The sequence below is a fragment of the Oryctolagus cuniculus genome, chromosome 11, assembly GCF_051225735.1.
Source record: "Oryctolagus cuniculus isolate XC-2025 breed Fujian yellow rabbit chromosome 11, ASM5122573v1, whole genome shotgun sequence".
NCBI lineage: Eukaryota > Metazoa > Chordata > Mammalia > Lagomorpha > Leporidae > Oryctolagus > Oryctolagus cuniculus.
Window position 1 is genome coordinate 2,809,865 of NC_142877.1, and position 27,273 is coordinate 2,837,137.

A 27,273-nucleotide genomic window follows, 5' to 3' on the forward strand; every position below is an offset into this window, starting at 1 on the left:
AGCAGATAGGCAGCAGAGCCAGGGTCCAAACCAGGGCAGGGCAGGCTCCCACGTCCCTGCTCCCCACCACGGCGCCCCGAGAACAAGACGCACGCTAGGGAGGCAGACAGGCTCTCGGGGCCTGCTGGGAGGACTGGGTTCCAGGCACAGGGTAACGAGAACGACGAGGCCTGGCACGCACTTTCAGGGCCCCTCCGCTGCTGGGCAAGACTCAGGCAGATGCACAGAGCCCGTCAGGAGGCAGGGGTCCAGGGGGCCTGGTGGTGGAGCTGGGGGCAGGACAGCAGTGGAGGAGCCGGAGGTCACCATGGGCTGGGAGGTGGCGGTGGTGAGCCACAGCCACGTAAGACAGAGGTGCCCAGATGCAGGGGCAAGACGCAGAGCACAGAGGGCACTCCTGTCCCTGGATCCAGGCAGGCAAAGCAGCGGCCGCAGGACCTCAGGCCAGATGTTTCCTCCTTCTATCCTCTTGTTCAGCACCATCAGAGTAGCCCCCGATGCCCACATGGTGCTGGGTGTGATGGTACCATGGACAGAGACAAGGCGGGCAGGGCCCAGGGCCACGGCCGGCCACACACTCCGGGGTTCCTGCAGGAGAGGCCATGGAGAGAAACAAGGCACCTGCACAGTAGGGAGGGGCTCAGATCCAAACCCTCCTACCACTGCAAGGAGCCCAGTTCTGTCCGCAAACTGCTCCCTCCGTCTCCATAGCCACAGAGCATACAGTGGACAAGGCAGACAGCTCCCGTCACCAGACACCCATGCCACGCCTCGTGCCTGACCCCAGGGCACTGACCCAGAGAAGGCTCCGAGAGGGCCCTCAGCACAGAGGCCAGCTCTGGGCAAGACTCTGAAGCAAGACCCGCCCGTGGAACACCCAGCCCTGTGCCACTTCCTTCTGAGACAGGAAGAGTTGGCCCCAGTCGGTCCCAGCCAGCCAGGTGCGTGGGCAGAGTTTGCAAACCGAAGAACAGACCACAGCCAGGAAGCAACCAGGAGAAAGAAACGTGCCTAGGAAAGACGTCACTCCAGAAAGAGATCACTTGACGACCCAGACCCCAGCGAGCGTTCTCCGAGAGGGAGTATCTGCCCGTGTCCTCCCCCACCGGCCCTGGTACCACGCTCTGGATCCACGCGGGAAAACCCTCCCTTTTCTTTCTCGGGCTGTTGTCCCCAGCCTGCCCGACACCCACAATCTCTCCATCCTACAGATTCTAGTTCGCTAGCATCGTTCAGGCGACAGAGTGACGAGACGAAGCCCAGTCCGGCAGAGGGCCCAGCTGGCCCGCAAGCTCAGCTGCTCAACCTGGCACTGCTCCAAGGTCCAGACACGGACACCAGGGCCGCCAGGTGACTGCGGGGAGTCCGAGGCCCAGAGCCGAGGACGGGAAGTCGTCTCTTCCGAGCCCCTCCAGTCTAACATCAAGGGGAGGGTCTTAGGTGGGGGCCACAATGACGCCAACATCCTGACACCTGCTGATCGGAGTGTGAGCAAGTTCCGAGGACCCTCCAGCTCAGGGCCCCCGGCACGAGGCCATGCCTACGTGGGACTCAGTGCGGTTTTATATGTATCGTTTTAATGCTATGGTGACCTGTATCAATGGCAGGCGACACCCGACTTCCACTTGAAGTCGCAATGTAAGATTTCCTTTTGAAACCAGTTTATTTGGAAATTAAGTCAGGGCTGGTGCTGTGGCATAGCGAGTGAAGCTGCTACTTGCAGTGCCGGCCTCCCACGTGGACACTGATTCGAGTTCTGGCTGCTCCACTTTCAATCCAGCTCTCTGCCGTGACCTGGGAAAACAGTGGAAGATGGCCCAAGTCCTTGGGCCCCTGCACCCGCGTGGGAGACCTGGAAGAAGCTCCTGGCTCCTGGCTTCGGATCAGCCCAGCTCTGGCCATTGCGGCCATTTGGGGAGTGAACCAGCAGATGGATGACCTCTCTTTCTCTGCTTCTAAATAAATGGATAAAAAAAGGAAGGAAGGAAGGAAGGAAGGCAGGCAGGCAGGCAGGCAAGAAATTAAGACAACATTGAGCAAATCCGGCCACAGGCGGCAGACAAGTGCTACGGCCTTGGAGACGCCCTGGCTCACGTTCACATGGTCCAGCTGCTGCCTCCCCAACCCACCGCCTCAGCCCAGGCCTCTTTCCACTCCCACTTCCTGCGGCTAACAGCCTCACAAACATGGCCAAGGTCGAACTTCGACCTCCCCTTGAGGGGGAAGTGGCTCTGCCCTCCTGGGACTCAGGATGAAGCCCAGGATGGGGAGGCACAGGCTCCACACACTCCGCCTACTGCACTGGATCCACCTTCTAGAAGCATCCATGTCCACTGCTCTGAGGCCACCACCATCTGCTCTCCCCTGGACTGCAGCAATGACCTCTGGGCTGGCCGCCCCCTTCTACACCAGCTCTCACACCAAGGCCCGAGGGGTCCTCTCAGCCTTCCGCTTGACCACGACTCTGATTTCAGACCCCCCCAGCTCCCACCACACGCATAGCAAACGCCAACGTCCTAGCAGCAGCCCCCGCCACGACCCCTCCCCCCGCAACCTCAGACAAGCTCAGCCACTGCGGCTCCTTGCAGCTCCGTGGACTCCGAGACCCTGGCCCAAAGCCTCCTCCCCCAGGTTTCCCCCAGGCCCACGTCCTCAGCCCGCTCGCACCCCCATCTAACCTCACCGCTTAGTGGGGCCCATCCTGCCACTTGCATCAGTCGCCGGCCGCCTGCGGCCTGCCTGGTGTTCTCCAGCACGTGGGACCACCGTTGGTGCTGGGTTCCTCGTGCGTCTTCCCCACCACAACGCAAGCCCAGCCCCCGCGGCAGACGCTGTTCAGTTAACCAAGAGGCCCGATTCCCACCCGAGCCCACTGCTCGCAGGACCTGGGCCATGAGCCTTGAGCCGCGCTGGGAGCAGACATCTGGGACGCCCGACTTCCCAGCAGTCTGCGCGTTGGTTACATCGACCCTGCTTTCATCCACTTGTACCCGTGCCCGGCTGGTTTGTGGGCCAGCCTGTCAGGGGAGAGAGCCTCAGGTGGGGCCCTGTGTCCTCTCTCTAGAGGGCCTGGGGTGACTGACCGCAGTTACCAAATGTTTCATGAGTTTCTGAAAAGTGCAGTGAAGAATCGTATACACACGGCCAGAGCCAAGTGTGACATGTGCGCGTGTGTGTGTGTGACGTGTGGTGCACGTGTGCGGTGTACTCCCCGTCAGGAGAACCACCCCACCAGAGAATCCAGGCTGAGCCAGGGGTCGTCCCCACCACTCCACTCAGCCAAAGAGCAGCCACAAAGTCCCAGAGCCAATGGCTATGGCTGTGTTCCAATAAGAAGTCATGGACAAAGACCCAGGGAACACGGTAACTCGCCAGGATTAAACCTTCTCTGGGCAGATCTCAGAGCATTGCCCCCCGGAGTCCTCCTGGACATGGGCTCTCGTGGTGGCCAGGGAGTAGCGATACACAGCAGGGGCGAGACAGCAAAGAGAGGGGAGGGGAGAGACAGGGAGAAGGGGAAGGAAAGGGAGAGAAAGAGGAGGAAAACCAAGAAAACAGACTCTAAACCCACGTGTGTCCACGTGTACCAGACATGCCCAGAGCAACTTAGCTGTCAACACACGTTATGGCAATTCACCCACTAGTACACGCGTGTAAGAAGGCAACTCTGGGGTGGCATGCAGCCCAATGGCGAGATACCAGTTAGGACATCTCCGTCCATGTGAGACCAGCTCCAGCTCCTGACCCCAGCGTCCTGCTAGGGCAGAGCTGGGAGGCAGTGGTGATGGCTCAGGTGCCGGGGTCCCTGCCACCCATGTGGGAGTCCGGGGTTGGGCTCCCAGCTCTGGCCTGCAGCCGGGGGGTGACCCAGTAGATGGGAGCTTGCACACAGCTCTGCTCCTTGCCTCCCACTCTCCCAGATTCTTTTTGCTTCGCAAATGTATGTTTCTAAAGTGAGACAAAGCTATGTCCCAAGTCCCGTGGTTGCATTTAACATGTTAATGTAATGTTTAAACAGACAGAAATACATGAACAGCATGGACACCCCAGCTCCAGCCAACACAGGCTTGGCTGTACTCCCTGTGTTCACACACACTTCATGTCCACCCTGTATGTACTGCTGACCCTCGCAAAGCCAGCTAAGGGGTGACACCTGACCCCTCCTCCTCCCAAAATACCACCACGACTGACACAATCAAGGATCAGGCCTTCAATCATCTAAGACTTAGCCTCTATTTTTTTTTTTTAAATATTTGAGAGGCAGAGTTATAGACACAGAGATGGAGAGACAGAGAGAAAGGGCTTCCATCCACTGGTTCACTCTCCAAATGACCACAACAGCCATAGCTGGGCCGATCCAAAGCCAGGAGCTTCCTCAGGGTCTCCTATGTGGGTGCAGGGACCCAAGCACTTGGGCCATCTTCCACTGCTTTCCATGGCCATAGCTGAGAGCTGGATCAGAAGTGGAGCAGCCGGGACACGAACCAGCATCCATATGGGAAGCCGGCACTGCAGGTGGAGGTTAGCCTGCTATGCCATAGTGCCAGTCCCAGAGCCATACTTGCTAAGCCCGGTGGAGGCTTGGCCTACTGTGCCACAGTGCCGCCCCCAGCTTCTTTTTTTAATCGAAACTTCAGTTTCTTCTCCAGTCAAGTTCATCTGCAACCCCGTGGGTGGGAACACAGCCCACACAGACGTCTCCTGCCCTTCCTTCGGGATTTGTCCTAAATTGGCTCCCCTGACTGAGGCACCATCGCTCCTGAATGCTCACTCTATGATCTGCAGCTGGGATTCGAAAGGTAGCCCCTGTACCAGCACCAGCACCGCTTGGCAGTGCAAATTCTCCGCCCACCCCAGGCCAGCTGGACCACCAGCTTGGCACCATGGTCTGCACAAGGCGAGAACCACGGCTCCCCACCCCTGGCCCAGCAGCAGGAAGAACAGCCCCTTCCCGGCAGGGCTCACGGCCCAGGGAGTCAGCCATAAGAATCAAGTTAGAAGGTGGATTTTCATTTGTATATCTGAAAGTGAACTGAAAATATTGAAACTTCCCCCGAATAATGATGATGCGACATGACACTCAGGCAAGGACTGGCTCTGTCCCCGAAACACAGCGACCTCTGCAAGCAGATGCGACGCGGCTGTGACAGGTCAGATCATGTCAGGATGCAATGCAGAAAGGGAGCTAAAAATAGCAGCACAGGCTCGAGGACCAGAGAACAACTCCTGCCGCCGTTCCTGGGTCCTGGGAGGCCCCAGACAACAGAACAGGCTCTGTCCATATGCCACGTGCCTGCCTGCCCACAACTCCACGGGCACAATGTGCACGGCTCGGGGGAGGCAGGAGCGAGCAACCTGCTCCCAAGAATATCCTCTACTTTAAAAATAGAGCTCTCTGAGCATACGCCGACATGAACAGTCACCCTCCAAGCAAAGCTACTGCATTATGTAACAATGTGTTCAAACCCATAAATCACAGGCTGCAGGTGCACCATACTGACTGAGAGGGCTGTAGGACTCAGTCACCGAAGAGTGAATAGCAAAGTGTGTGTGTGTGCACACGCACACACACAGGCATAATCTGTACCTGTCCCCTATACACAGAAGCCGCCTCTTGCCCAAACTACCCGCTGGTGTGGCTCAGAGAGGATGGGAAAAGAAACAATGTTTCCAATAAGGGCTTCTGATCTTAGCTTGCCAGGAAAAAGTTGCAAAACAAACCTGCATCGAGTTTGCAGGGTAGCTCGTTGGGCAAGCTGGCTTCTGCTGAGTGACACCTGGCGACACCTGTAATGGTGACTCCCAGCCCACCTGCCCCTGCCCCTGCCCCGGCGCAACAACACGCGCTGGATTATTTCTGAATGAACCTCCACTGTGCTTTTCCTTTGTTATTCTTAGACTGTAAGTGGTTGCCATCACTATGCATTTGCATAATTCCATAATTCATCCCTAAAGAATGTCACAGAAACCACCGCTCCATCAGCACATGGCTCATTTCATCTCTGCTGTCCCCTGAGAAGCAGGCGGCGTTTGAGGGGAGCGGGTTCAGCCTGCAGACCCCTCGACCTCTCCTGAGGCGCTTGGCGCCCAGAAGCACCGGTTCCCACCGGGCGAATCAAACTTTGTAGCCGGGAAGCCAGTTTGCCTTCCAAGCCCCCTGCTGCCCGCGTTAATGCCCAGTTCCTTCCCCATCGCCTCCTCTGGCCCCTAACTCCGGCCACCCCACCTCCCTCGCAAACCCGGTTCAGAGCCGAAAGTCTACAGAAGATGAGAAGTGCAAAATCACACAGAACCAAGACGGCCGCCCCACCCCACGCCGGGGCCGGGGCACTTTCCTGGGGGACAGGGACTCAGGACCCCACGCCCCTGGAACCTGCATTCCCAACACTGTAGGATCCTCTGCTAGGGAACCCGCCTCCTTTGCATTTTTACAAACCCTGCCGTAAGAAGGCAGTGGAAATGCACATTATTTCCTGGAAGCCACCTCACAGTCTGCAAACGAAAAGGCACCCAGGTGGGATTTTTATTTTTAGCTCAAAGAAAGAGGTTAAAGTCACGTTCACATGGAAACCACGTTCTGCTCCTTTGAGGACCATAGCTCAGGCAGGTGCTGGTGTGACCCGGGCCGGCACACTCACTCCTGACCGCGGGCTCCAAATGCAACCACCGGAAAAGTAAACCCTTCCCTAGGGCCCTCCCTGCCACCCCAGAGCTTGCAAGCCCTTGCCAAGCCCCGAAAGGACCCCGTGTCCAGGGAGACCGCCTTACCTTAGTGTCAAAGGCCGATTCGCCAGGCAGGCCTCATCTTCCCGGCCGGCCGCCTTCCCCTCGGGCTCCCAGATGCCTTGGCCAAGGCCCCGAGGCCCAGCCTGGCAGGGAGCCCGCAGCTCTCTCACTGTCAGCCCAGCTCGGTCTCCTGCAACCCCCAGCCCGCGCAGGACTACAATTGTCAGGGCGCTCCTGTCTGCCTTTGGGGGCTGAAGGCTGTTATTATCTGTAAACAGCCCCAAGTGCAGACGGTGCTGAGGTGGGTGGGGTGAGGGTGAGGACGGCAGCCTGGGCCTGAGGATGCGGGCCCGGCCCCCGCAGAGCCTCAGCACCAGGCGCCCGGCACTGTCGGGGCACCACTCCCTGGCCAGAAATCACCGCGGCCCTAAACTCACACACAGCTCCCCCTCCCCCCACCTACACCAGCAACCTGGGGCTTCGGGGAAGTCCTGAGATTTTCTCAGAGGTACCCCCCAAACCCCACAGCCACTGCAGCCACCACCACCCAGGAGGCGGCTGCTACTGAGGTCAGGGCGCTGCCCAGTGCCCGTGGGACCACGGCAGGAGAGGCGCAAGGCGGGTGAGGGAGGCCCTGGCCACACCCCTGACTCCTCTTATTAGGAGCAGGCAGCAGGTGGACGGAGCCGGCAGTGCCCCGGGCCCACCCGCAGCCCGCACGCCTCTCCCAGGTTCTTCTAATGCTGGCTGGGGTGCAGGTGCACACGGTCAGCCAGCAGAGGCCTGGCAGAGGGTTTCTGACCTACAGTGCCGCACCCTGATTTGGGGTGCGGTTGTCCCGTGCGTGGTGGGGTGCCAGGTGCCAGAACCTCCCCTGGCCAAGAAGCACCACTGGGGAGCTGAGTGGGACTCCTGCCTCAGTACTCCCACGTGTACAGGCTACAGCAAGGCCACACAGGGCTTAGCTCAGGGCCAGACAGGAACCAGCAAAGCCTTGCCATTCAGTGGTGGCCCTGGGACCCCAGAGGAGCCCAGATCCTTCCTGCAAGTCCAGATGCGCTCAGGTGGCAGAGAGCTGAATGCTACTCCTGCCTCACTGCCGCTGGGACACGCAGCACCCCCACCCCCACCCTGCCAGGTAACCACCCCCCGCATGCACTGCAGGGCCTACCCAGCGCTGGGCAGATGGACTGAGGGGAGGTGTGCAAAATCACAGGTAAAGGTCATTAACCAAGAGCTGGGGGAGGGGAGGAGGGGCAGGCGAGGAGGGAAGAGGGGAAGGAGAGGCTCCCAGGAGCGGCTCTGAGCAGCCAGAACCCCTGGAGTGCGCGCACGAATCCTGAGCACTTCTGGGAGTCATTCCTGAAGCCTCCAATTCCAGCAGCCACTGACTGTCCTGAACGGCGACCTCTGCCTTTCCCAAGAGAGGCCGTGCCTGCGCCAGTGATGCCTGAAGCCCCCTGGGAGGCCCAGGCACCGGCAGCGGAGGCCGGGGCCAGATTCCTGCCCCGGTCAGCACAAGCAGGGGGCGAGGGCTTGGCTGAGTCCCACCTGCATCTCCTGCCAGGGCTCAGGCCCCTGGCCCACGCCAGCCGTAGGGCCGCTATGACAAGCAGGACACTAAGCCCTACTGGCCTTCCTGTTCTCACTGGTCATCCGTGGGCAGGCACCGGTATGAGCCCTCTGTCCAGGTGAGGAGACAGGGGCTCAGAGAGGTAGAGTTAGCACCTCAGACGACCACTGGGACCTGGCTGGGAGGGGCACAGAATCCTCCTGGTCCCCACCCCGGGGCCAGCCTCCGCCCCTCTGCAGCTCAGAGGTCCTGCATCTCCGCAGCACTGCCAAGGCCAGGTTCAGATCTGGACGCCGGGAACCCCACTGGGGCAGAAAACCCAGGCTCCTGTCCCAGCTGCCGGATGTCCACTATGTGCAGAGCCCGAAGAGCCCCACGGGGCGCTGGCCACATGCTGAGCCCTGGTGCCCTGGGCTGGGAGCAGCTCCCAGAGAATCTAGGGTCTGTGTCCGGGCAAAGCTCAGCTGAGCTAACGACAGAGACTGCTCAGCGGGACGCCCCGGACTGTCTGCAGCCAGCCACCGTCAGGCCCAGCCACCCACAGCCAGGTGCCCACCTCTGCGGGAGGGGCTTCCAACCTCACAACCGGCCAGGGTGGGAGGCATTCTACCCCCATTCCACAGATGGAGAAACGGAGACCACAGCTCTGCAAGCAGCTCTAGGCCCAGTCTCGGGACGCTGGCGGCGCTGACAGATGTGAGAAGATGCCAATGAGCTGGGGCTTCCCAGAAAGACACTCAGGCGCTCCAGCTTTCCCGAACTCCACAAGGACCTGCTTCCGCCGTGCCAGGCCCTGTGCAGAGGACGGACCTCGTGCCATCTGCTCCTCACAGCTTGGAAGAGGGCACCCCCTCCATGCCCAGATGAGGAACGCAGGCTCCGCCGGGGCAAGTGCCCCGCCCAAAGTCACACGGTCGCATCCACAGCCAAGGCCTCATCCCCACGACTTCCACCTGAGCACCAGGGCGGCACACACTGACCACTGACTGTGGCTCTGCCCTTAAGCAAAGGTGTTTACGCCCCCCACCGAGCCGTGAGGGGTGTGAAAGGGGAAACTGAGGCTCGGGGAGGGGGTCAGAGGCTGGTGTGGAGTGGGACAGAAAGCCATGGCTCCATGATACCAGGACAGACCACTGTGGCCAGTGCTTCTCTGGGGGGGCGTCCTGTACATTCAGGGATGCCTGGCAGCTCCCCGGGCCCCCTCCCACCAGAGGCAGGAGACCCCTGCTCGAGACAGATCAGCAGGGAGTCTGGCAGGGTCAGTGCGTGACCAAGGAACACAGTTGGTCTAGAGAGACAACCTCCCTGCCTCCGACACGGAGGAGACCCCTGCCCTCCGCTGGCAGGGGGCAGCAAGCGTCCCCCGCGACCCCTCCCTGGAGGGCAGTCCTCTGGGAACCTCAGCTTCCTCCTGGCTGAATTCTGGGCAGTGCCTGCAGCTGTGGTCAGATCGGCCGCCTGGGGCACCCCACCTCACCCACGGCTGTGCTCACTTGTCACTGGGAGGCCAGGCGGGGCACACAGGGAAGGGAGCAAGGTTGAGCAGGGGCGGATTCTGAGGCAGGGGTTCAAGGCCTTTGCCAGATGAGAGCAGGCAGGTCCCGAGCGCGGCCACCATCCTCTAGGTCAGTACGTGCGGACCTGTGCCTGCCGAGCCCTGCTTCCGGCTCTAGGAGCCATGAACGACAGCCAGGCAACCTTGGCCTTGTGAAACAGCCTGGCAGCCCAGCGTGGCTGGCACTTCCGAGAAACGAGGACAGCCCAGAAAACCCACCTACTTCTGGGAAACCTCCCTGCTTCTGAACGCTGCAGAGAGAGGAGACGTGCCCCGCCTGTGCGCACTCCCAGCCTTCTCACGAAGCAAGGGCAAGGTTAAGACGCCCAGGCTCCGAGGCCAAGGACGGGCGTGTGTTCTGGAAGCACCAACCCCATCCCCCGTTTACACCATCTCCCCCTGAACGGGGAGGGGCTGGGAGAGGGGCCATGCCGACACGGGTGCCCAGAGAGCAAGCCCACGTCACAGCATGAGGACCACCGCCAGCTCTGGCCGGGGAGTGAGAAGCCAACAAGACACAGAGAGGTGGGAGGAGCCATTAGGAGGCCCTCGATGCTGGCGAGCCGTGCCAGGCACGCTGAAGGCAGTGGCTGCTGGGCCCATGGGCATGTAAACCACTCAGCACTACAGAAGGCAGAGTGGGCTGCCAGCCGGCCACAGAAGCACGCTCACTGCACACCAAGGGCCTGAACACGCGTGTGGGAGACCACACTTGAGTGTGGGCGTGGTGCACTTGAGGTCAACACAAGAGACTCAGACCTTCTGGGAGGCCTTAGACTCAGGCCTCGAATGTGCTCGTCCCTCCCCGGGGAAGGCCAAAGGCAAACAGAACCCAGGACGCCCATGTAACCAAGGCAAGTTGGTGGCAGTGTCCAAACTGTGCCCTTCTCGCCACGAAGGAGCCAAGGACAGGGTGACAACCTCCCTGCCACCACGGGAGGCCATGTCCTGAGGAGCGAAGGGGGACTCTAGCCTCAAAACTGGGCCCAGTCCCCAGGCCCGTGGAGGCCCCGCACAACCCCCTCATGTCTGAACTTGACCCAGGAAACCCAGGCTCTGCTCACACACCCCTCCCTGGTGCTAGGGTTCAGACGCTCCTTTGGGTGTCCCCGAGGCCACGTGGTAAAGTCCGGTTCCCAAGGCAGAGCCACTGGGAGGGATCAAGCCTTTCAGAGGCGGGGCCTGCTGGCAGGGCTTGGGGGACAGAAGGGGTCCCCACAAAGGGTCCCTGTAAAAGCTCTCTCACTGCTCCCGACTCAGCACACCACGTGATGCTCCTCTGCACACACCCCGCCAGCCACGCCGAAGCCGGCACCACGTCGTTTGGACTCGGAGCTGAGTGGCTGTGAGCTGACTCAGTCTTGGCTCTGTAAGCTACCCGCCTCAGGTATTCTGCTGTAGCATGAAGAGCCGGCGAGCACGCCTGGCAGCCACACCGGAGAGCACCCCCCCCTTTCCCTTTCTGCAGCCCGACCCCCTTCCCAGTGTCCATCCCACTGTGCCAGATTGCACACCGACGTGTGTGTTGTCTCCAGGACGTGTGGCTCATGATCTACCCAAGGTGCCGGGTGCAGGGTGCACAGGCAGCATGCGCTGGACACATAAGGAGAGGAACTAACACACTACAGTGGAGGTGGACAGATAGCCAAGAGGATGTTGGCAAAGGCTATTGTGGCTTAAAAACGTAATAGGCACAACACGCGCATCCATCCGCTGATGAATGGACAGGCAGGGGCCTCGCCACACAAAGGAGCATTACTCAGCCATAAAAAGGAAGGGTCCATGCTACCACGTGGATGAGCCTCGGCAGCCCCACGCCCCCTGAAGTCACGACACACTGCATGACTCCGGTGTGAGCTGCCCGCAACAGGCCAAGCTGAAGAAACAGAGAGTAGATCTGTGGTTGCCGGGGGCTGGGGCATTAACTGAGAGGTGGCCTATTCCCACTGAGCGGAGGGTCCCTTCTGGGGAGGGTGAAAACCATCTGAAATTGATTGAGATGATGGACACGCAGCACCAAGTACAAGCCAATGAGCTGCACGCTGTGGAGGTGCGAATTTCAGGAGTTACATCAGACTGCACTGAGACTACCACCAAAAGTAAGAAAATTCAAGGAAGTTCTCTCACGGCTCAGATTCTCCCAGACCGTGAGCCGCTTCCGGATGCACGCGCAGCAGCAGGGAAAGCAGCATGGCGCATCTGAAACCCCAGGGCAGCAACAAGCAACCGCGCCCTCATGTGGTCCTGAAGCTCTGAGCCCAGACGCTAAGAGCTCTGCTCCTCCCCGCGACGTCAGGGCTGTCAGCAGCACCTTGCACGGAACAGCTCCTCTGGGTCGGGTGCCACACTGAGCGCGTCCTCTCCATCCCTGGGGCAAGGCCGCCTCTGTCTCCATTTCACCGAAGTGGTAACTCACACTCAGCGAGACTGAGTGCAGGCTGAGGTCACCCAAAGCACAAACGGTAGAGGCAGAATTGGAAAACACATCAGCCTCGGGCTTTCCATCGGATTGTTTTTTGACAGGCAGATTTAGACAGTGAGAGAGAAACAGAGAGACAGAAAGGTCTTCCTTTCCGTTGGTTCACCCCCACAAATGGCCGCTATGGCCGGCGCTGCGCCGATCCAAAGCCAGGAGCCAGGTGCTTCTCCTGGTCTCCCATGGGGTGCAGGGCCCAAGCACTTGGGCCATCCTCCACTGCACTCCCGGGCCACAGCAGAGAGCAGGACTGGAAGAGGAGCATCCGGGACAGAACCCGGCACCCCGACCGGGACGAGAACCCGGGGTGCTGGCGCCACAGGCAGAGGATTAGCCAAATGAGCCACAGCACTAGCCAGATTGTTTTTTTTAAGGTTTATTTATTTGTTTGAAAGTCAGAGTTACACAAAGAGAGAAGGAGAGGCAAACAGAGAGACATCTTCCATTCTTTGGTTTACTCCCCTGTTGGCTGCAAGAGCTGGAGATGTGACGATCTGAAGCCAGGAGCCAGGAGCTTCCTCTGTGTTTCCCACATGGGTGCAGGGGTCCAAGGACTTGGGCCATCTTTTATCTGCTTTTCCAGGCCAAAGGAGAGAGCAGGATCAGAAGTGGAGCAGCCGGGACTCAAACCAGCACCCATGGCACTGCAGGCGGTGGTTTTACCCACTCCACTACAGCGCTGGCCCCCTCATTGGATTGTTGAGTTGCCTGTCTCTAGAGAATGTGTCATTTCTTGAACTGCCTCCCAGAAAGAAGCTTACTTTGGGAGGACTTGGCCTAAAATGTTAGAAAGATGCACTCTGCAGAGAGCAGGTGCACTATTCAGGAAACAGGTGTGCCATACAGAGAGCAGGTGCACTACGCAACGGGCAGGTGCACTATACAGAACTGGTGTGCCATACAGAGAGCAGGTGTGCCATACAGACAGCAGGTACACTACTCAGAGAGCAGGTGCACTACACAGAGAACAACAGGTGTGCTGTCCAAAAAGCAGGCAAACTATGCAGAGAACAGGTGCCCTATGCAATGGGCAGGTGCACTACACAGAGAACAGGTGTGCCATACAGGCAGCAGGTAGGATATACAGAGAGCAGGTGCACTTTACAGAGAGCAGAAGTGCTTTACAGAGAACAGGTGCACTACACAGAGAGCAGGTGCACTACACAGAGAGCAGGTGCCCCCCACAGACAGAAGGTTCACACGTACAGCAGGCATGCTATAGAAACAGGTGTGCTATACAGAGTGCAGAAGCTCTACACAGACAGCAGGTGCACTACACAGAGCAGGTGCTGTATTCAGGGAGCTGATGTACTGTCCAGAGAGCAGGCACTCTACACAGACAGAGGCTGTACTATGTACTATGCAGAGAGCAAACACACATCTTGGTGCAGAGAGCTCTGTGCCCCCAGGGGACAACCTGGAAAAGCCACTGAAAGGGGTGGTGCCTGCACCCACACCCCACGGGAAAGAACCCACAAGGAGCTCACTCTCGGTCTTACCCAATGGAAACGTCTCCCAGCCTGCTGAGCCCCAGACAGTGCAAGGAGGACCAGCTCAGAGGAGCTGGCAGCCGGGCTGGGGCACGGGGGGGAGGCAGTGTGGACGTGAAGGCTCAGGCCATGGAGGGAGGGGAGGCCAGGTACAGGGTGGGGCATGGGGGCAGCTCCAGGTGGCAACAAGCTCCATGTTGGCCATGGTTGTGGTGACCACAAGTGGGGTCGGTGTTGAGGATGTCAAGGGTTTCTGATGCCAAGACTGGTTGGTTCTGATACTGGACTTGGGCTGCCTGGATGGTGGCTGGGAGAGACTAAAGTAGCTGGTGGGCCCCAGCAGCCATGGGGCGTGGTCAAGACCAGGCTGGGTGATGGGCAGCCATGAAGACTTGGGAGCTGCAGGCTTTGTGTTTACCCATTGGCCTCTCCATGTTGTCTGCTGGGTGCACAGAGCTCTCCCCATCAAGACATGTGTCTGCTCTCTGCACAGTACACCCTCTGTCTCCATAGTATACTCTCTCTCTGCACGGTACACCCTCTGTCTCCATAGTATACTCTCTCTCTGCACGGTACACCCTCTCTCTCTCCATAGACCCTCTGTCTGTCGTACATCCTCTCTCTGCACAGCGCACCTGCTCTCTATACTTATCCCATGACTTATCCACCTACTTTAACCTGGACCCCCATGCACTGTGTTTCCAACCGGTCCCAAGAGCCAGCCACTCCCCTGGGTTCACCACAATCTCTTGGCCTCGCCCTCTGCTTGCCTCCTCGGCTCCAGAGCACAGAGTTGCAAACCTGCTGTGAAAACCCACAAAGCTGGGATCCAAACTCAGTTCAGCTGATGTCAGCGAGTCACCGAGCACCTTCGGGCCCTTGCCCAGCCCTGCTGACTTGCTCGCCCATTTCCCTGGCCTCATGGGGCCGCAGGGAAACCAATACACCGTTGTGCACGGCGAGTAGCGTCCTCAATCCGCACAGCTCCTGGAGACAGTACCTCTGCACTGTCTTCAAACGGCACGGATGCGTCGCCTGTGAATCTGTCCTGAACGCAGACGGCACCACAGCCGTGAAGCCCCACCACAACACGGAGACCGCACCGAGCGTCCCGAAGCTTTGAAAATGTCCGACACTCGGAAGAAAAGTGAACCCACCAACGTGGGTTTTGAAGGTGCAAGACTGCTTCTGCCAGGCCTGCCATTTGGAAATGGAACTTCAGTTTAAACTACTTCAGATGCATTTTTTACTTGAATATGAAATAAAATAGCACCAAGTGGAGCAAGTAGCAAAGGAAGTTTCGAGTCTCTTAGGGCAGGACACAAATGCAAGCGTGAGATCCAGAACACACACGTGGCCACAGGAGGCTGGCTTCCCCGGGGTGGGGGGACTCCTGAGAGGCAGCCCCTACAGGGACCTGGGGGTGCGGGCAGGGGGCGGGCCAGGTCTCCAGGAGGTGGAGTGGCAGGCTGGGCCAGCGCCAGGAGAGGGCTGCTCCAGGAAGAGCCGTTCTGCCCACGAGAGGCGGGGGCAGAGCCATGGCACTGGGCGGCTCAGGGAGGCTGGAGGAAGAAGGCGGAGCTTCCTGCGTCTCCCTGGCCCAGAGAGTCTCGCGGGTGGATTCCCCCTTCCCCCTCTCTGTGGGAGGCCGGCGGATTTCTTCTCTGCTTGCTCACTGCCTCCCACCCAGTCTGCTGGATGAAGTACAGCCGCCCTAACTCAGGCCGGCGATTCAGCAGGCCTCTCCTCTCCTGGGTGTTAAGAAAAGCAAGGGGGTCACAAGAAAACATGCACCTGTCAGCCACGTGTGCCCGTGGGACTGGGGATGTCCCACAGACGCCACAGTCGTGGCGGAAGTGTCAGGTAGAACATAAAATATGACCTGCACACCTGACGTCTCCACCGAAAGCAGAAACGCAAACAAGCCAGGCAGTCAAGGGTCCATCCCACAGCCCGGTTCCCTCATTTCCATCCCCACTCGAAGGGAAGAAAATGCTCAGAAAAGCCCCGAACCCTCCCGGAGGCCACAGAAGGTGGCAGTGCTGGGACAAGAGCCCTGGTCAGGGGCCGGCGCTGTGGCACAGCAGGTAAAGCCACCGCCTGCAGAGCTGGCATCACGTATGGGTGTCAGTTCGAGTCCCGGCTGCTACACTTCCACTCCCTGCACCCACGTGGGAGACCCAGAAGAAGCTCCTGGCCCCTGGGATCTAAATAAATAAATCTTTAAACAAACAAAAAAGCCTGGTCAGCCAGGCCGGTGCCAGGCACTTCCTGTACAGCCCGTGGTCTTGAACTTCCTCAGCGGCCACCACAGAAGCACTACCCAATGACAGCCCCGACGTCCTTGTGCTAGAATCCGTCATCCCCTGGACCCACCCTCACCTCAGACCACAGGTCTGCAGCCACCCTCCCCACGTCCTGCTCTTTCTCATGTCCCTTGAACGGTGTCCCTGTTCCATCCAGGACCTCAGAGTGGGGCCTCATTTAGAAAAACGCTCTTTCAGAGTAAGTAGTTAGACTGTTCTGGATTCGAGTGGGCCCCGTGTCCCATCCCTATATCCTATCTGAGAGGAAGAGAGGACACACACGGAGACGGCGGTGACGTCACCGCAGCCAAGGACCGCCAGGAGCCCCCAGGAGCCAGAAGAGGCCATGAGATACCACTGTAGGCCCCTTTCTGGAGTCGAGAGAAACTGATCCTGCCGAGTGTCCAACACAGAGACCATGACCTGCAGCGAGCAGCCCTGCCACGGTGGTCAGCCTGCAGACAGGAGAAGCCGGGAGAAATTTCGGTTCTCCCACCACCCACCTGCCAAAGCCAGTCGTGCATGCGACCAGATTTGCATCCGCACACACACTCCTGACAGCTCCCGCCGAGAGGCAGGTCTGTCCCTCCACGGCCAACCCGCAGCCCTGGAGCCAGGGCCGCAGGCAGGGAGGAAATGTCACGCTTTGGCCCCTCTGGCCCAGTGGAAGCCCAGTTGGACGCTTCTCCAACGTGTTTCAGAGAATTTAACCACACACATTTGCTGGTGCACACCGCAGCCATGCGCAGGCACCAAGTCCTCAAATGAGGGTGCTGGCCACTATCCCGGGAGCAGCGTGACAGAAGCAGGGCCTGGATCGTGTCCTCACGACAGGGGGCGGCCTGGAGCCACACGGCTCCCGGCTCAGCAGTGGACGACCAGCCCCGGCCAGCTGGAAGCGAGCACTTCCGCTCCTCCAATGTCCTCCACTCCCAGCAAGGCCAGGGTGCCTGGGCCTGCGCCCCCCGGCCCGATCCCGGCTGTCCTCTTTCTGGCAGCTCACAGGACGGCTCAAGCCCTGTCCACTTCTAAATCCTGAAATCAACATCCGGAAAATCAATAGCATAGCGTGGAGAAAGTCTGTCCAACAGGCATTCCAGCTGCCACGTCCCTTCCCCTCACATTGGAGAGGACCTAACTCGGGGTGCAGAGAGCACTTTTCAAGGTGCTCCGTGATCTTGCACAGGCACAAACTCTGCCTAGGTATTGTAGAGTCTCCGCATTTTGTTTTTTATTAAGGTCTAACCAAGAAATAAAACATGATGACATCATAAGACAACAGGCTCTGGCTGCCGCACGTGACGGTGCCCCGCCTGCAGCCAGCCAAGTGCAGGCCTGTGGCTGTCACCCGTGCGAGACGCAGAGCCCGCAGGTGGAGAGACGCGTCGGGACAGAGGTGCTGGCCGCAGAGCGGGGGAAGGAGGAACCGGCTGTGAGTTCGAGGAATTCCCACCGTCAGCTGAGAGGTCACAGACCGACGGAGCCCCAGCCACAGGCGACTTCTTCCCGCGGCCTCCTGCTCCCACAGGCCCTCATGGTCAGAGAGCCCCCCGACATGGAGGCTCCCCGGCTTGATAGTGAGGACCAGGGAGGAGACACCAGAGAAAATCATGCTGAACCACAGGCTGGGGGCAGGCGGGAGAACGGAGAAGCCCTCTGAGGCACTGGGGGCCTCGCTGTGGGTAAGACGGGGCCCCCAAGCCTGAGAGCACAGCGCAGCGCAGCCGGACAGCACTCCCCAGAAGGTTCCGGCTCCCCGGGCCCTCCCTCGGCCAGCCAGGCCGGATCAAGGACAAAGAAGCCCCAAGGTTCCGAGAGCTCTCGGTGCCCAGACCCAAGCCACGCTGGGGAAATCCCGGACGTGAACCTGGCAGGGAACTGGCTCAAGCCACAGCCACAAACCCTGCAGGGCCGGCTCAACCACAGAAGAGCAGACTCCACGCTTCAGCCGCAAATGTTCCGCCGGCACAAGCACGCCAAGGCCACCCGCGGTCAGAACAAGAAACAGACATAGCAAAGGACCCCACATACCCAGCTACTGACACGATCGCCCGGCGACTCGACGACGCGGGGAGGAGTGTGTCTCACACCCTTCACACGGCACGTGACGTCTGGTGACACATGCGGGCGCGCCAACACCCCAACGGGGCTGTGCGTTTGCAAAGGTGCCTGACCTGCTAACACGCTCCTCCGGCTCCCGTATTTCCTGCGGTACGTGTCAGAGGCTTCATCACACCCAGGCTTCATCTCTAAGGCAGGCGCTGGTGTGCAAACCCTGTACACGTGCGAGGCGTCACGTCTGCTTACGCAGCATTTAGAGAGGTGAACGGGATTCTTCTGCATTTTACTTATTGGACTTTTTCTATAAAGAAGGATTTTAGTCATCAACTTTTTTTTTTTTTGGACAGGCAGAGTGGACAGTGAGAGAAAGAGAAGAGAGAAAGGTCTTCCTTTTCTGTTGGTTCACCCTCCAATGGCCGCTGCGGCCGGCGCATCGCGCTGATCCGAAGCCAGGAACCAGGTGCTTCTCCTGGTCTCCCATGAGGTGCAGGGCCCAAGGACCTGGGCCATCCTCCACTGCCCTCCCGGGCCACGGCAGAGAGCTGGCCTGGAAGAGAAGCAACCAGGACAGAATCTGGCGCCCCGACTGGGACTAGAACCCGGTATGCCGGCGCCACGGGCGGAGGATGAGCCTAGTGAGCCGCGGTGCCGGCCTTTAGCCATCAACTCTTACCTTCTTGTGTTAAAACTGAGAAACAAAAACCCCATAATATGCCCATATGGTCTCCTGTTTTATTTTTTTCAGAAGGTCAAGAGGTAAATAATGTACATCTGTCAAATGTGGATGAATAATTTATAGATGTGCAATTGCATTATTTTTATGGGTTCATAAATAGATGAACCCTCAAATATAAATTAAACAAGAAGGCACAATGGGAGCAGATTCTTGTTTCTTTTTTAGTAATTTTCAGACTAGTGAGCGGGTGCCTCAGCAATACTTGAGTACTTCAAACAGCTCACGGAAAATGGAATTAAAAGGTAAGGTCCCTTTGGTGTAAAACAGTGCTGAAGTCCACAGATAGGTTTCTCTTCCATGATTTTTTAAAAGATTTATTTATTTATTTGAAAGGCAGAGAGCTACAGAGAGGCAGAGAAAGAGAGACAGACAGAGAGAGACAGACAGACAGACAGAAAGAGAGGTCTTCCATCTGCTGGTTCACTCCCCAGGTGGCCGCAATGGCCAGAGCTGGGCTGATCCAAAGCCAGGAGCCAGGAGCTACTTCTGGGTCTCCCACGTGGGTGCAGGGGCCCAAGGACTTGGGCCATCTTCTACTGCTTTCCCAGGCCATAGCAGAGAGCTGGATCGGAAGAGGAGCAGCCGGGACTCGAACTGGCGCCCATATGGGAGGCCAGAACCGCAAGTGGCGGCTTTACCTGCTATACCACAGCCCAGCCCTTTCTGTGAACTTTTGAAGGTCTTTTGTATACATGGACTTCAATTTCACTTTTAATTTCCATTTATTTGAAAGGCAGTGATTCTGACGGTGAATTTGAAGGTCAATGTGCCTGGGTCCTGGGGTGCCCAGATCGGTCACTCCCCTGGGAACACCTGTGCCTGGGTCTCTGATGGCCCTGGCGTCAGGCTCGGCTGTCAGGAGAGAGGTGACCGTCCCTGCGGTGACCCTGCCCCGACTGACCTGATGAGGGCCCGAACACAGCAACGCGGCAGGGAAGAGGAAGTCACGGGTTCGCTGGCCCCTGCTCGAGCCTGGGCTCCGGTCCTCTTTGCCCCTTGGCTGACTCCCAAGGCTCTCCCAGCTGAGACTGGCACCGGACAGCACCGGCTCTCCCGGCCTGCAGCGTGCAGGGAACGCTGCAGCAGCGGTGGGAACGCGCGGCCCCCGGGACTGTGGGAGCCACTTCCTCGTGAAAGTCTCCCTTTGTGCGCATTTAATGCAGCGTCACTTTTATCTCCAAATCTCCACCTCTGTCTCGTTTTGTGACACGTATGGACACGGCCCTGATGGATCCCGGAGCGCAGTCGGGGAGGGAGCGCGTCCATTTCTGCCTCCAGCCAGTACTCCGGCGTGTGGGTGTGCCATTATTTATCCAACCGATCCACCGTTCGTGACTATATGGGACATTTCCAACATTTTGCTATAATGAATAATGACAGAATGAGTAGCCTTGCATATGTGCTATTTTATATTTTGCCAAGATATTTTGGGATAGATTCCTAGAAGCGGGATTACTAGTTCAAAGGATAACTGCGTATGTAATTCTGATAAATACAGCAAAGTCTCTCCCCACAGGTTTACATGGTGAGTCTGCAGCGACCACGTGACATCATCCTGTAATTTAAAGATTTCCTGTTACATATTTTATATCAATTAATAGACGTTGGCAGGACATTTTGGCAACTGAGGTAGCTCCAGTGACTTGATCTAGTCTAGTTTCTGCCATGAGAATGTCTACTGCTTTACAGAATGCACTCTGCACGGGTTGACTTCTTTTGAGCAACTCCGACTTGCACACACCTGCAGAAATAAACGTCCACGCTTCCAACAGCCAGCGTTCGTGCCTCGAGATAGTTACAGAGATGTTCTGTCTGCGTGGGGAAACGGAATACTAAACAAGCGTGAACCCCAAAAGCCCCATCACATCCCAGGGCTGCCCCTCCAGCAGGGGTGAATACCAGTGTCTTACTGTAATGAGGGAAGTTTGCTTTCACTTGGCTTTTTAAAATTAATTCTCTCCCACGTGGGGACATTCCACATAACGCACAAGACAGTGGACAGCCGTGTCTATTTATCCTCATCCCTAAATACGCAGAATCTGTCTGCAACCCTTTATGGGAATCTTGGGTGTGCACAGATAGAAGGCAGACTCTTCACTAATTTTTGAGAAAAAAGAGGTACATCGTGCAGGCCCACTGGGCATTTTCCTAGATATTTCTGACTCGACGGTTTTGCTGACACGTGAACACTGCTTTGTCTTCTGTGTTTCACAGAGGAGGTTTCCAAGGCTGTCTGGGGAAATGGGAGCAGCACACCCTGCATTTCTAGTCTGTCATCTATACTGCACCCACAGCCTAGTATTTCATTCTTTATAGTTTGATTTTTTGCTCATTTGCCAAAAGGAAATCCTTCCCAGGTCCCTTTACATCTATTTATGAACCTATAAAAATAATGCAATTGCACATCTATAAATTATTCATCCGCATTTGACAGATGTACATTATTTACCTCTTGACTTTCTGAAAAAACAAAACAGGAGACTATATGGGCACATTATGGGGTTTTGTTTCCCAGTTTTAACACGAGGAGGTAAGCACTGATCAGGCAGGTGCCTGGGGACAATTTGCGGCTTCTGTGGGAGGCACGGCCTCGATGTCTCAGAGGCGCTCTCAGACCACGGGGAAGGCAGTTCTGAACATCACTGAGAAACGTCTTTGAAAGTGCCCATTTGTGCTGGCACCTGAGTTCCTAATTGGACTGAACATACTTGCTTGTGGCTCTAGGAGGAGGACATGTCCTAATGGACTGAGGTGCAGAGCAGTGCTCGAAGCCCTCATAACAATAAATCAGATAAAACTCAAAATATCCACACAACACCACAGAAACCCACCCTTGCAATTTAGCCCCAATTTACAACCTGCGATATATACAGTATTTAAAGCAAGACAGCAGGGGCTCCCCCACATAATTAGCCCTCTGTTGGATACATGTCACTAACAAACGGGAGAGAGTGAGCATATTAAAACGCACGCTTCAAAAAGTCTTTTAAGAAAAATGCATTTCTGTCTCTTGGCTGGAATCCCTATAACCATCAAGCATTGAATAGAACTGCTTTGCCCTGACCATTACCATGATAATCTTTCGTATAACAATTTCATAGATGGGTTATTTGCTATTTGCTTTTCAGAGTGTTTCCCATAAAATCTCACTCTCATTAGCCTTTTTTAAAAAATATATGAGGCCAAGTCATGGAAAGAAAATTCAGAAATTAACCCAAGTAACTAAACAATTACCCAGCACATAAACTCTGGGGGGAGATCATCGGAGCCCCCAGCACATTGCTAAGTCAACAGTGCTGAGGCCGCTGGGGCAGGGAAGCCAGCGTTTCAGTGGCCACACCTGAATCTCAGCACTGGAACACGCATCCCCAAGTGTCCAGGGGGAGACAGAGGTCGTGGGGGCAGCGGGCGGCTGCTGTTCCTGGAGGCAGGTCCTCTGAGGGTAACCCTGACTCTCACTTGCTTAGCCGAATCACGTCAACCCAGCCCACCATCTACTAATCCAAATGCGTTAGTCCTCAAAGAGCAGGGCGGTGGGGGACCCTGGAGAGCTGAGGGAGGCCAGAACCCACATCAGCACCATGGTCAGCGCAGGTGACCCCGAAGCCAAGGGCACCCTGAGCCCAGAAGGCCAGGTCCTCCAGCTCCCGGTCCCCACCCTCCGCCTCTGGAGAGGGGTCCCCAGATCAAGGCCCCCGAGGGCTGGGAATCACTGGGAGGTTTTAAAGAACTTCCTGAAGGCTCTGACTGCTCTCTCCTCCTCAGCGGCTGCTGCACTTTCTGCTCCAGCTCCCACCCCTCACCCACTCAGTCCCTGTGACCTGACAGGGGCTGCTCACATCCAGGCCAACGAGACGCAGTTCCTAGAGTTCGGAGCTTTTTCTTAGCTGACACAAAAGAGAAACACCCTTACCCAGGCTGCCTGGAGCCTGGAGCCCTCGTGGGCACCAGGACAAGGCAAGAGCTGGCCTGACAACAGGGCCTCAGAGACGCGGGCTGTGCGGTGCAGAGGAAGCCAGTGCTGACGGCGCCCCGGTCCTCTGCCTCCGCTGCATCCACCCGCCCTGAGGTCACCCCCAGGTGGCTCCAGTCTGCCAGTCCACAAGCACCTGAGACACCGAAGCCAGGCTTGGCGGGTTTCTCAAGGGCAGAAAGCCATACTCAGCCTGGACAGTCCTGCCCAATGGGGTGACCACCTGCCAAAGACAGCGTCCAGAATCACCCAAAGCGTGTGCTCCAGGACTGACGGCCTGCATCTCGCGCAGTCAGACAGGAAGTGCCCGCTGGATGGAAGCAGCAAGGTCCAGCAACCCGCACGCCCCGTGCCACCGCAGAGGAAGCTGGGCCAAGGCAGGCCAAGCGTCAGAATGGACACTTGGGCCACACACATGTCAGTGGTGAACTTGGGGCCCCTTAGGAAGCGGGCCAGGGAGCAGGTGCCAAGGGAGCTGAGCCTTGCAGGGGGTGTATGGACAGGATGCCAGCACCCCATCGTCCCCACAGGGTACGCGGCACTCATCTGTCCAAGGGGAATTCGCGAGGCAGGGGTGGAAAGGGAGAGGCAGTAGAGGTGCGAGAAAGAACTAAGAGCGTGGTTCCTGCCTGGACATCACCCTGAAGGTCAGCCCCCCCCCATGCAACCCCACATCCCACCCACGGACCCCAGCTCAGGAACACACCCTGCCCCCTGCACCACCCTCACCAGGACCCTTAGTCCCCCACCCCAGGCCTCTCCACCTCAGTCCCGCACCACCCCACCCCCTCCGAAGTCTCCCCGGCTCTCCCTCCAAAGACAACGACCTCCTCCACCCCCGCTCAGCCCCCTCCTCCCCCCCCACCTCTTTCCACTCTACCTAGAGCATCCTGCTCGAGCCACAGCTGCCTCCCCCGAACACGCACACACTCTGCTGCCCTCGAATGCGTTTGCCCACTCGTGAGCTCTAGAATGTTCGTCTGGCACCCGTCCCTCCCCATGACCGACGTGAAGCCAGCTCACCCCTCGGATTCCAGCCCGGAGGTTCAGAGCCAGCACCGCAGGACCCCAGCTACCCAGGGCAGGCATCCCCACCTGGGCTCAGTGGCAGGCCTGCACAGCCCAACTCAGAACCTGAGCACACGCCTCTCCTCCGTGGGTGGGGATGAGGCAGAGCAGCGGCAACTTCCTCTCCGCAGACGAAGCCCCTCTCTGCCATTCAAAAGCCAGCACAGGCCTTTGAAGGAAACACAGTTTTCTTTGTGGTCTTTAAAAAAAAGATTTATGTATTTATTTGAAAGTCAGAGTTACACAGAGAGAGGAGAGACACACAGAGAGAGAGGTCTTCCATCCACTGGTTCACTCCCCAATTGGCTGCAACGGCCGGAGCTGCACCGATCCGAAGCCAGGAGCCAGGAGCTTCCTCCAGGTCTCCTACGTGGGTGCAGTGGTCCAAGCACTTGGCCCATCTTCCACTGCTTTCCCAGGCCACAGCAGAGAGCTGGACCAGAAGTGGAGCAGCCAGGACTCGAACCGGTGCCCACATGGGATGCCAGCACTGAAGGCAGCGCCTTTACCTGCTATGCCACAGCGCCAGCGCCTCTTTGTGGTCTTTTAAAAACTGTTTTATAAGATCCAGGACCAGCCTGTCATTTTTCAGTTGTTTCTTTTCAAGTTAAATGCTCATCGTGGGACACAAGGAGGCCAGGGTGGGGCCATGGCTGTGACCGTGGGAAAATGCCATCTGCCCACTTCACGTGGGGCCTGAGCCCACATAGCCTCGCTGCCCCAGGTTCCCAGGCGACACTCCAGGTAAGACAGGGACTGTGGCCTCCTGGGTGGACCCAAGCCACAGCGGGGTCAACATATGCAGGGGCCTTGGGCTCAGCAGCCTCACTGGACATCAGGAAAGTGAAGGGGGCAGAGCGCGCTCGCCGCCTGGAGCGGGGTTTCCGGAGCTCTCACTGCGTGCCCAGCCCAGCACCGGGGGCGTGGCCACTGGAGCACAATGACTGCTTCGTGCACCACATTCTGGTGGCCAGAAAGACATACCAGCGCGCACACGTATGTATTTGTATGTCATCATATACATTTGTATTTCATGTAACAGAAGCAGCAAATGGTGCATGTCCAGACGGTTATGGGATGCAGAAAGGCCATCGGGACAGGGCAGGGACATTTTGGCTACAGCGTCCAGGGAGGGTCAACGGCTCACTCTGTGACAGTCGGAGGAAAGAGCAGGGGGACACCTTCCCTCCTCTCCTCCCGACTCCACCCGCCCTCCAGAGTCCCAAGAGAACTTCCGTCCATTCTAAAACCACCAACCAAGGAGGGGGCTCAGCAGGCACAGAGAATCAGCCAGCAGCAAAAATGCGCTGAAAATCCCACCAAGAAACCAGCAGCATCCCGGGCGTGAGTGAAGGGAGGGGAGGGCAGGTGCCAAGGGATGGGGCAGCGGAGCCCTGGCACGGCCGGTGCGGGGGCAGCCCCCCACAAACGCCCCCCACCCCGTGGTCTGTGCAGACCCCACTGCCGCTCAGGACAGCTGGCCTCTGTCCTGGAACCCACGCGGGCTCACTGGTTCATCCCAGGCCTGTTTCCTACTCGCTAGTGCCCAGTCCCACAGGAGCCCCAGCTGGAGGCGAAAGACTCAGCCCCTGCACCTGTGGTGTTTACAGTTCAGTGGAGCTGGGAGTGGAGAGGGCGGAGACCAGGAAAAGAACAGCCAACGCGGGCACCGGACAGTGACGTCTCAGTCACCGTCCCCTTCATTCTGTATCACAACAGGCAGAAGTTCATTCAAGACCCCTCCTTACCTCCAAACGCCATGCACACATGCATACACAAAGCACATGTGTGCGCGCACACGTGCACACACATGTACACACACAAGCACATGCGTGTGCACACACTTCTCTAGACACATGGTGCCCATAACTCCCTTTCACCACACTCTCGCTGGTGACCAGGCAGCTGGCATCCGCCCTGTCAGGCACTGGTAGCTCCACTAAGGGGGCTGCACAGCCCCACGCACTGGCTGCAAACACAGTCGGCACTCAACGGCCCTCGGCTTCACCAAGGACCCTTGCCCACCCCCCAGAGGACACGCCCCCCACTGTGTACAGAACCTGCAGTGGCTGTGCAGCGACCACGCACAGAGGGGATGAACGGAAGGCTCGGGAGCCCCCACGTCTGCTGACGACACAGAAGACAGCGCTCCAGCGCGGGGCCATTGGGTCTGGCTCGTTCCTCGAAGACACGCTGGAATGTTCTCCGACAGGCTCACAGAACTGTGAAGGGCGACTCGCACCTGCCAAGGTGCTGCTGTCACAGGGCACCCAGACAGCGACGGCACAGACGTGAACAGGAGGTTTTCCGCACACCCCTCATCCAGAGTCAGGCATTTTCAGACGCACGGCCTGAGTCGGCACGCGTGCACATCTGCCCCACCTGCCCCTGTGGGGGCCTCCCCTCCCGCGCCTCCCCACTGCTCCAGCAGGCATGCGCCGGAGCCCCCTGGCCTGCCTGGGGAGGTCGGCTCTGCCAGGGATTGATTTGGATGCACTGCGACGCGCGGTGTCGGCCTTCTAATTTTAGACTCTAATTATCCGTGGAGATGGAGGCACGTGTCTGCTCGTGCAGCCAGGGCACAGTCCTGCCCAGACTTACTCCAAAATGCACAAAACTCAGGTGACCGCCTTAAATCAAGACGCTTCAGACAGCCCCTCCGTGAGGATGTGGACTTCGCCCCTAATGCTGCTTCGCTGAGGGCAATTTAAGGCCACAGGAATCAGATACGAAGTCAGATGCAAACCTGGTTTCCCGCAGAGGGGAAAGGCCCTTGAAGAGGGGGACAGCTTCATCTCACGCCTGCTGTGTGCACTGGGCCCTGGGAAACTTTTTCTCAGCTTACTCTGAACCCCAGCTTGTAGGGGAAGAATTAGAATTGTCTAAGCCTATTTGGTGCCCCAGGGAGCCCTTCTCCCAGGGGTGGGAACCAGGCCCATGGGCCATACAATGCCCGTGAAAATATGAGGTCTGGCCCTCCCAAGGCAATCGCAGGCAGGCCCCAAAATTCAATAAATCCATGGCAGGCTAATTTTTAAGCTGATGCGTTTGTTATAAATATCCACAAGGCCCTTAGCAGACAGAGGTCCCCGCCCCGCACACCCCATTGCCTACAGGAGAGCAGGTGCAATGGCCCCCAGGACTCCCCACCTACATCCCTGCTGACCCAGGGACCCTGCTCCTGGGACCTCAGCCCAAGAAAACGATCAGAGAGGGACACAAAAGGGCTCGCAGCCTGAAGGCCATCACTGGGTTACTCATCACAGCAAGGAACAAACACAGACTCAGGTCAGATCGAGTTTCTAGGGA

General features: G+C 58.0%; 1 protein-coding gene across 3 annotated transcripts in view; it reads right to left on the reverse strand.

The window, feature by feature from the left end:
- PHACTR3 (phosphatase and actin regulator 3) overlaps nt 1–27,273 on the reverse strand; it is a 228,891-nt gene that overhangs the window by 139,912 nt on the left and 61,706 nt on the right. Inside the window, exon 1 of one of the 3 annotated variants that reach the window (XM_089306954.1) lies at nt 6,769–7,390. The exons of the other annotated variants lie outside the window; for them this stretch is intronic. The gene's annotated coding sequence lies outside the window, so the exon portion shown is untranslated. Of the gene's footprint in view, nt 1–6,768; nt 7,391–27,273 lie in introns of those variants that run through there. 3 annotated transcript variants of the gene reach the window in all.